Below are 9782 nucleotides of genomic sequence, written 5' to 3'. Positions count from 1 at the left end.
CAGCACCATCCTTGAGCAAAAACAGCTCAGGGACAGCACCCAAGCCCTGAGTACAAGCTCCAGGACTGGCACACACACACACACACACACACACACACACACACACACACACACACACACACACACACACACGTGTGTTGGGTGGAGAGGTTCCAGTAGACAAATGGTGTAATTAAGTACTAGCTTCCAAAAATGTGGCATGATAATTTGACTCACAAGGGAAATAACAGTAGACATGGATCTAGTATGTGGAGGGAAGAAAGTGTTTGAAGCAGAACACAGAGGACTTAGAGAACACCATTCCTCCTGTGAGAACTCAAGTGATGTCCCTTTTGCTGCCTGCTTCCATAATGGACTGAGACTTCTCATGCACCTCCCTCCCACTTTAACACTCACTCAGCAAACATCCAGTTTTCCAAGTACCACACCATGTGCTATGTACTTAAAGAACTGTATCAAAACAGCTCCACCTATTGAGGTCATGATGCACTTCTTGGGCACAGGAACTGCAACAGGCTACATCTTTCCCCATGGCATTGTACACACTACAAAGGCTACATAAGCTACCTCCATCCCCCATGCCGTTGTGGTTGTTGGAGAAGCAAGATCTTTCTCTTTCTGACTCTGACCCAAGTATAAGATGCAGAAGGTCAGGTGCCGCGGACCGGGTTCTGTCGGGACGACGGAGGACACCTAGGGGAGGAACCTGGAATAGGATGGGGAGATGGCAAACAGACAACTCACACACAAGAGGAGTGGATGCTGAGTGCTGAGTGCGATTTAATGCAGAGGATAGCAAACTTTTATAACAAAAGTCTCCAGAAGAAAGGGCAAAAGGTTACACAATCTTGCTGCAGGGCTTCATCCTTGGGTGGTCACCAGCTGGTCGCCTGATAGGCACTTGTTTCCGGCTTATCTCTAAGAAATATACGATGTTTGTCACCAATTAACCATTACCTATCTTTACAGAGGCCTTAACTTTCCCAAATAGATCTTTCCTGTTTCTTCTTTAATAGTAAACCTCAAGGAGACCTGGATCTAGCAATTCTCTAGGTCTAGCAATTCTCTTAGTAAATAGCAGGAAATTCTTTCTCCTAAATAATTATCTCAGCAATTGCCATACATTCTTTCTGTTCTAGCTGAGCCTACAGCTTCTTGTAAATCCCTTACAAACAATTCCTTCTGCTGAAGTGACTTTGTGAAACCCCCAATACTTTTATATTTACTTATAACTTGTTTCCTAGCCTCCATAAGAGGGGTTTCAGGGTAGCACTTAACTCTGGTGAGTTAGTCATATTTTTAAGACACTCATCAGATATTGGAGTAGTCAACACTCTTAAGAAAGAGCTTTGAATAAGGAAACGTTGACAATGAGCAAGTACACAAAGCAGTAGGAGCAATAAAAGATTGATAGGCACTCTTATGAGGGAAAGAAAGGCAGAAACACATCTTTTCCAGGGGTTTTGCCAGCCGTTTCCCAGGAGTAGGCCTCTTAGAAGCCCTATTCTCCGAGGTAGACTTCGGTGAAGTCCCAAAACTTGGAGATAGGTTTCTGTAAAGCCCCATTCTCTGAGGTAGACTTCGGTGAAGTCCCAAAACTCAGAGATAGGTCTCTGAAGCCCCTATCATGGTCTGATAGATGGTTTCCCATGCTAAGCAGACTCTACTGGGGTCGGTGTGGCATTTGCCCCCCCCTTTTTTTTTTCAAATGTGCCAGAAAATTTCATCTCGTATAGAGGAGATGGAGTGGAAGACTAGTTTGAAGAGGACTGGAAAGACATAAGAATACATATAACAATTAGTGTTATGACTCCAAATGTAACCAAATAGTGCCACCAATCTAAAGGATTAAGACTTTTTAATCCTTTCTGTAAGTCTTCTGCTAACAAATTTATCCCTGCAGTTTCCAAATGAGCTTGACTAAGGGCTGAGATGTCTTCCTGTAGCTGTCCTATATCATGAGTTAAGCTATTGTCCTTCCAGATTCCTTGTAAATGCACTTTGGTAGCTTCCCAATCTAAGCTGTCATTATAAGGCAATGGGGTAACACAAATATACTTAAATGACTGATGACATCTAGTTGTCAGCTGGGTTTTAAGATTATTAACTTCAGTCCCTAACTTTAAGACTACTTCCTCCAAAGCCTCTAGTTTGCTGTCCAATTTTTGTTCAATGATTTGCTGCTCTGTTAATGCTAGAGAAACATTCTTATTTAACTCATTAACAAAATGTGCCGAGTGCACTTGTTGTACTAACGCAGTGGTGGAGAGAGAGAGAGTCTTCATCTTCTGGACCAGTTTTCTCTCCTGATGTATTTTCATTTTCTTCCTGACTCTTTTTTGGGCCTGAGAAGGGCCGGATGAGTCTGTCTGGGACCCAAATGGGGGATTCCGCATCCTGTGGGAAAACACAAGCATAGCCTCTCCCGGATGTTAACAGGATGTCTGGCCCACGCCAGGTTCCAGTGAGCAGATCCTTCCATTTTACTAAAGGAAAAGTTGTAGTTTTCTCCATGCCCCAATGTCTCATCATCGGAGTTATTCCTTGCTCATCGGCATTGAAATGATTAAGGACCAGCAAAGCATGGTTAAGAGTGTAATGGGGGGAGTATTGCTTCCCTCCTCCCCGTCTAATTCTTGTCAATTGATTTTTTAAGGTCTGATGAGCCCGTTCTATGATTGCTTGGCCTTGTGGATTATATGGAATCCCTGTTTTGTGCACAATTTTCCATTGTGCACAGAATGTAGCAAAAGCTTTGGAGGTGTATGCTGGTCCATTGTCTGTTTTTATTTCTTTAGGAATTCCTAGGTCCACAAAGGCTTTAAGCAAATGTTGAATAACATCTTTCACAGCTTCTCCAGAATGGGCTGTAGCAACCATGGCATGAGAATAAGTATCTATAGTAACATGGACAAAGGCAAGTTTCCCAAATTCTGTTACATGGGTAACATCCATTTGCCACAGCACTCTAGGCTTTAAGCCTCGAGGATTGACTCCCATTTTTTGTGGATGAAAAACTTCTGGGCATGCCTCACATTCCCTGATAATTTGTCTTGCCTGTTCTCGAGACACTTGAAACATCTTTCTTAAGGCATTAGCATTCTGATGGTGTAGTCTAAGACTTTCCTGAGCTTCTTCTAAAGCTGACATTACCTGACTTTCCTTAGTTAATAAGTCTGCAAACTTGTTCCCTTGAGACAAAGGTCCAGGGAGATTGCTATGCCCCCTGATGTGTCCCACAAATACCTTTGTCTTTCTTTGTTGTAATAGCTGTTGTAATTTTACTAAGTATTCTTTTACTTTAGATTGACCAGTAACTAGGGCTGTTTCAATGGCAGGAAACAAGGAAACCACATAGCGGGAATCTGTGTAAAGGTTAAACTCCTCTGAATAATTTTGAAAGGCTAGCAGAACTGCAATAAGTTCTGCCTGTTGTGCAGATACAGTTGGGTCATAAGATATTAATGGTGGTCTTGTACTGCAATAAACCACAGACTTTCCACTAGAAGATCCATCTGTAAAAATAGTTAATGCCCCGCCCAAAGGTTCTGTAACCACAACCTTTGGAAATATTACAGGAGTTTCAGTATAAAAATGTAACAAAGGATGTTGGGGCATATGAAAGCTTATTTTACCTGTATAAGTTAATACAGCAATTTTCCAATCATCATCAAATTGTATCAAATGATCTAATTGTTTCTTATTCTCTTGGGGAGGGGCTGAGAGGTTGCCCCTCTGTCCGTTTTTTGTTTCCTCTTGAAGAGGAGTTCCGTCTTTATGGAACTTAGATTTACATTCACTTTTCCAATGGTTCCCTTTTTGACACCGAGGACATAAGCCTGGTGCTTTTCCTGATCCCTTCTGCTGCTTTTGAGCTTTACACTCCTTTTGAATGTGGCCTGGTTTGCCACAATTATGACATACTCTTTGTCCAGGATTAAATCCTGAGCCTCTGGTTACCTTTTTCACATATGTTTGAAAAGGTGTTTCTTTCATGGCAGCAGCATATGCAAGTCCCTGAATCACAGCAGGAGAAGCATCTATGCAAGCCTTAACATAGTCTTGTAGGCTTCCTGTTTTTCTTACTGGCCTGATTAATTCCTGACACACAGTATTAGCATTCTCCCATGCCAATTGTTTGAGAATGATCTGTGACCCCTCAGAGGGAGGGAACATTCTTGCAATAGCTTCCTCCAACCTAGCTATGAATTCCTCATATGGCTCCTCAGGTCGTTGCTTAATTCCTGATAGAACAGTGGTCTTTCCTTCTCCTGATGGTAACTTTTTCCAGGCCATAACAGCAAGCTTAGTGATGGTTTCTAAAATCTCCTTTGAGAGTTTAAGTTGTTTTCTAATGTCTGCATAATCCTCCTGACCAGTTAACATGGAGACTGTAGGCTTAGGGCCTGAATTTGTGAATAATCGCCGTTGCACTTCTCCTCTAACAAGGTCCTCATATTCTGTTCTCCATAATATGTATTGCCCCGGGGTTAGCACCGACTTTGCAGTTTGATACCAATCATAAGGAGTTAGCCAATCGGTTGCTATGGAGTCAAGGACTGTTAAAGTAAAAGGGGCAGAAGGACCCATAGTTTTCACTGCTGTTTGTAATTCCTTTAGCACTTTTAAAGATAATGGCTCCCACTGAGGCGGGCCATGGTCCAGGTCAACAACAGGGAAAGTGAACGTAGTATCGCCGAGCTTTTTTGCCTCTAACATAGCTGCTCGGAAACCTGTGAGCGGAAGTGCGGGCGTTTTCACTTCTTCAGTATTATTGTCCCCGTTTTTATCTAAATCTATACATGGTTTTTCCTTATTACCTAAGTTTGTAGCTTCCATCGTTGTGCCATAGTTTTGACACCGATCGGAGCTCTTTAACTCAGAGGTTTCTTTGACTGCGGGACCTGCTTCCTCGGCTAAGCATTTTTGCTCAGCCTTTTCCTCCATAAGATCTCTTATCTGAGTCCATAACAAATAGACTGTCATAGGGACTGCTGCTGAGCCATGAGCTTGGTAGAACTCTTTTATCCCTTGTCCTACTTTTTGCCAATCTTGTAGAGAAAGGTTTCCTTCCTTCGGGAACCAAGGATTAGTTTGTAACACAAAATTATAAAATTTTTTCACTGTTGCTGTGGAGATCTTAATGCCTCGTGCTTTCAGCATATGTTTTAGGATAGAGACAAACCTATTCTTATTCTTAGAAGATGAATTCCCCATGATTTACTCGTTATCTTTCTCAGTCACAACTGAGGGGCCTGCAGCACCCCAACGAGCTTCTGACTACTATTCCAGGTGAAAAGGAATGAGAGAGATGCTTACCTCCCAAGGTTCCTTGACTGAAGAAACTGCTTCGTGCCCCGCTTCGAGCCCCACGTTGGGCGCCAATTGCCGCGGACCGGGTTCTGTTGGGACGACGGAGGTCACCTAGGGGAGGAACCTGGAATAGGATGGGGAGATGGCAAACAGACAACTCACACACAAGAGGAGTGGATGCTGAGTGCTGAGTGCGATTTAATGCAGAGGATAGCAAACTTTTATAACAAAAGTCTCCAGAAGAAAGGGCAAAAGGTTACACAATCTTGCTGCAGGGCTTCATCCTTGGGTGGTCACCAGCTGGTCGCCTGATAGGCACTTGTTTCCGGCTTATCTCTAAGAAATATACGATGTTTGTCACCAATTAACCATTACCTATCTTTACAGAGGCCTTAACTTTCCCAAATAGATCTTTCCTGTTTCTTCTTTAATAGTAAACCTCAAGGAGACCTGGATCTAGCAATTCTCTAGGTCTAGCAATTCTCTTAGTAAATAGCAGGAAATTCTTTCTCCTAAATAATTATCTCAGCAATTGCCATACATTCTTTCTGTTCTAGCTGAGCCTACAGCTTCTTGTAAATCCCTTACAAACAATTCCTTCTGCTGAAGTGACTTTGTGAAACCCCCAATACTTTTATATTTACTTATAACTTGTTTCCTAGCCTCCATAAGAGGGGTTTCAGGGTAGCACTTAACTCTGGTGAGTTAGTCATATTTTTAAGACACTCATCAGATATTGGAGTAGTCAACACTCTTAAGAAAGAGCTTTGAATAAGGAAACGTTGACAATGAGCAAGTACACAAAGCAGTAGGAGCAATAAAAGATTGATAGGCACTCTTATGAGGGAAAGAAAGGCAGAAACACATCTTTTCCAGGGGTTTTGCCAGCCTTTTCCCAGGAGTAGGCCTCTTAGAAGCCCTATTCTCCGAGGTAGACTTTGGTGAAGTCCCAAAACTCAGAGATAGGTCTCTGAAGCCCCTATCATGGTCTGATAGATGGTTTCCCATGCTAAGCAGACTCTACTAGGGTCGGCGTGGCAGTCAGGTATACGCAAAATACAGAAGACACGCACACAAATGGCTCACACAACTCAAACATCATCAGGGGCAACTAGCTGCTGCAGGACATACTTCCAGCTGCCAAGTTCACCTCAAGGTATTTCTTTACACAGTGATGTCATTCTGGATGCCATCTCAATATAACAGTGGACTCTGGACAAGGAAAAATTAAATGGTTACCTAATTGTTGCTAGATGGTTCTCTTTTAATAGGCCTTTGCTTTTCCATTATTGATTCTCTTATCTGTTATCTGTCACCAGAGCCAACAGATTAAAGGCTAAACACCTTTAGACCACAGCCTGAGAGACAGCATTACAGTATGAACAAGCTTTCAAGTTAGGGCCTCCTCAGAGGTTACATTCAAAGGCTTATAGTCCAAATCTTCCTAATATGTGCTTCTAAACTCAGAACCACAGGACCTCAGAAATGGAAAGGCCTAACAAGGTACCTATTTCATTAAAAACATTATTGTTAGTATAAAGATGATATGCAGAGGGGTTATGATTACATTAGTTGGGTAAAGAGTACATTTCTTTTTAGACAATGTCACCCACATCCCTCACCTTCTCCCAGTTTTTCCTTCCCATTCCCATCCAGAAATTGTATAGTTCATTTGCCACAATGGGTCTAATGAGTACTACCACTGCGTTTGTTCCCCATTGTCAAAAATACCAATTTCTTATATCACCAGAATTACTACATCATTAACTTCACTTGAGCAGCAGTATTGAGAACTAGTCTGAGACCAGCTGATTCCAGGCTTAGTAGACTTAGTAAAGTCTGCTTTAGTCACAGGAGGGAAGAAATTAATTAGTAATATTTGTCTTGACCACAGGGGAGGATGCACCATTCTAATACATATTTGCCTTTCCTCCTTTGGAATCTAAACTAACTTCACAAAGGAGTAATCCAAGCCCAGAGCAGTTAAACCACTTTACTAAGGTCACTGATTGAGTTGAAGGTAGGAAAGAAGACCAGAAGCCAGGCCTCTCTCCCCAGACCATCATCACTGGGGCTCCTTGGTAGAAGCAAGCCCAGAAAAACAACAACACAGGGATCTGCTTGGCTAAATCAACAGCACTTCCCAAGTGACATCAGATTTCACCACAGTAAGCAGGCAGTGATTAGCAATCTAAAGGCTACCAGCCCCTATGAAGAAAACTAGAAATCATCCCAGGCTACATTTCCAAGCATTTAACTTTCTTTCTTTTCTTTTCTTTTTTTAAAAAATTCTTTATTGTTATTAAGTGGTTACATAATTTCCCAAATTTCACAGTATTGTGGGATAGTGATGCTTAATTAAAGTCACAAACACATTCTAACTTTCATGGGGCAAATTGTTTACTATGGTCTATAACATTTATGAGTTTTATGAGCTTTGCAATAGTTATTTCTTCCACATTGGGTGATATGTACATTTCTTTTGTTTTGCATAGCATCAGCTGTTCCCTCTTTCCCACTTGTTCCCTCCCACCCATCACTGCCATTGAGTTGCTTAGTTCATTTTGATCAATGTCCAGTGCAGCTGATGGGTCTCGCTGTTGTATGTTTTTCTCTGATTCCCTCTAGTTCTGAGTCGTCCTCCTCGTTTCCCTCTGGTGTGCACATATATACCATATATGTTATCAGCAGCATGGGGTTATTTAGTAGTGATTCAATTAGATGAGTGGAAGTCCTTTGTTTCTTAAGTCTTGTTAATTTTGTGGTATCACCTAACATTTTGGATTTAACATCCACTTATCAGGGAGACCCTTTGCTCTTGGCTTACCTCGCTCAACATGATTTCTTCTAGCTCCATCCATTTCCCTGCAAATGCCATTATTTTGTCCTTTCTAATGGCTGCATAATATTCCATTGTGTATAGATACCACAATTTTTGGATCCATTCATCAGCGGTAGGACATCTGGGTAGTTTCCATATCCTGGCTATTGTGGTGAACAGTGCTGCAATAAACATGGAGGTGCATGTGTCCTTGTATACTGGTTCCTGTTGTTTAGGATAGATGTCTAGAAGTGGTATGACTGGGTCATAAGGGAGGTCAATAGTTAGCTTTCTGATGACCCTCCAGACTGCTTTCCAAAGTGTTTGTATAAGTGTACATTTCCACCAGCAGTGAAATAGGGTTCCTCTTTCTCCGCATACCCTCCAGCATTTGTCGTTGGCTGACTTTAGGATGTGGGCCATTCTGACTGGTATAAGGTGGTATCTCAGGGCTGTCTTTATTTGCATTTCCTTTACAATCAGGGATGGTGAACATTTCCTCATGTGTTTCTTTGCCATTTTTATCTCTTCTTCTGAGGAGTCTTTCTTTAGTTCCCTTGCCCATTTAGTAATTGGTTTGTTAGTTTTGGGAGGGATTAGTTTCTTGAGTTCCCTGTACGTACTGGATATTAACCCCTTGTCTGATATATTGCTGGTAAATATTTTTTCCCAGTTAGTTGGTTGTCTTTCTAGCTTGGTTGCAATAGCTTTAGCTGTGTAGAAACTTTTTATTTTAACGTAGTCCTATTTGTCGAGTCTCTCTCCAATTTGTTGTGACCCTGGGTCTCTGTACAGGAAGTTCCTTCCTGTGCCTATAAGTTCAAGTGTCTCTCCTACTCTATCCTGCAGTAGTTTCAGAGATTCAGGTTTGATGTTAAGGTCTTTAATCCATTTTGAGTTGATGTTGGTGCATGGTGATAGGCTGGGGTCCACTTTTAGTCTTCTGTATGTGGCCGCCCAGTTTTCCCAGCACCAGTAGTTGAAGAGGCTGTGCTTCTTCCACTGTATGTCTTTGGCTCCTTTGTCAAATATCAGCTGACTGTAACTGTGTGGATTTATTTCTGGATCTTCAATTCTATTCCATTGGTCTTTGGGTCTGTCTTTGTGCCAGTACCATGTTGTCTTTGTTGTTATGGTTCTATAGTAGAGTTTGAAGTCCAGCGTTGAGATCCCTCCCATGTTGTCTTTTTTGCCTAGAATTGTTTTGGCTATTCAGGTCTTTTGTTATTCTATGTGAATTTTTGAACTGTTTCTGTATTTCAGAAATGTATGGCATTAGGATTTTAATAAGAATTGCATTGAATTTGTATATTAATTTTGGCAGTATTGTCATTTTCACTATATTAAGTCTGCCTATCCAAGACACCATTTCCTGGTGTCTTCTATAATTTCTTTCTTTAAGTTTTTATACTTTTCATTAAATAGTTCTTTTACATCTTTGGTTAGGTTAATTCCTAAATATTTTATTTTGGGGGGGGGGTTATTGTGAATGGGGTTGCTTCCTTTATTTCCCTCTCTTTTTGTGCATTGTCAGTGTACAGGAAGGCAACTGATTTTTGTGGGTTGATTTTGTATCCTGCTACTTTGTTGAAGTGATTTATAATTTCTAAGAGTTTGGGGATGAAGTTTTTGGGATCATGAAGGTATA

The 9782-nt window shown here is 41.5% G+C and overlaps 1 long non-coding RNA gene across 1 annotated transcript; it reads right to left on the bottom strand.

Moving 5' to 3' along the window:
- Nucleotides 1-824: 824 nt before the first annotated feature.
- LOC138816667 (uncharacterized) lies at nucleotides 825-5393 on the bottom strand. Its single transcript, XR_011368707.1, has 3 exons — nucleotides 5320-5393; nucleotides 2257-2397; nucleotides 825-918 (listed from the first exon to the last, which is right to left on the bottom strand). It is a non-coding gene; the product is annotated as an uncharacterized lncRNA (long non-coding RNA).
- Nucleotides 5394-9782: the final 4389 nt, after the last annotated feature.

Source organism: Dipodomys merriami, unplaced genomic scaffold, assembly GCF_024711535.1.
Source record: "Dipodomys merriami isolate MVZ:Mamm:240054 unplaced genomic scaffold, mDipMer1.0.p SCAF_7, whole genome shotgun sequence".
In the NCBI taxonomy this organism is placed as follows: Eukaryota; Metazoa; Chordata; class Mammalia; order Rodentia; family Heteromyidae; genus Dipodomys; species Dipodomys merriami.
The sequence above is the reverse complement of the archived record's forward strand: the minus strand, read 5'-3'. Positions and strand labels throughout refer to the sequence as shown.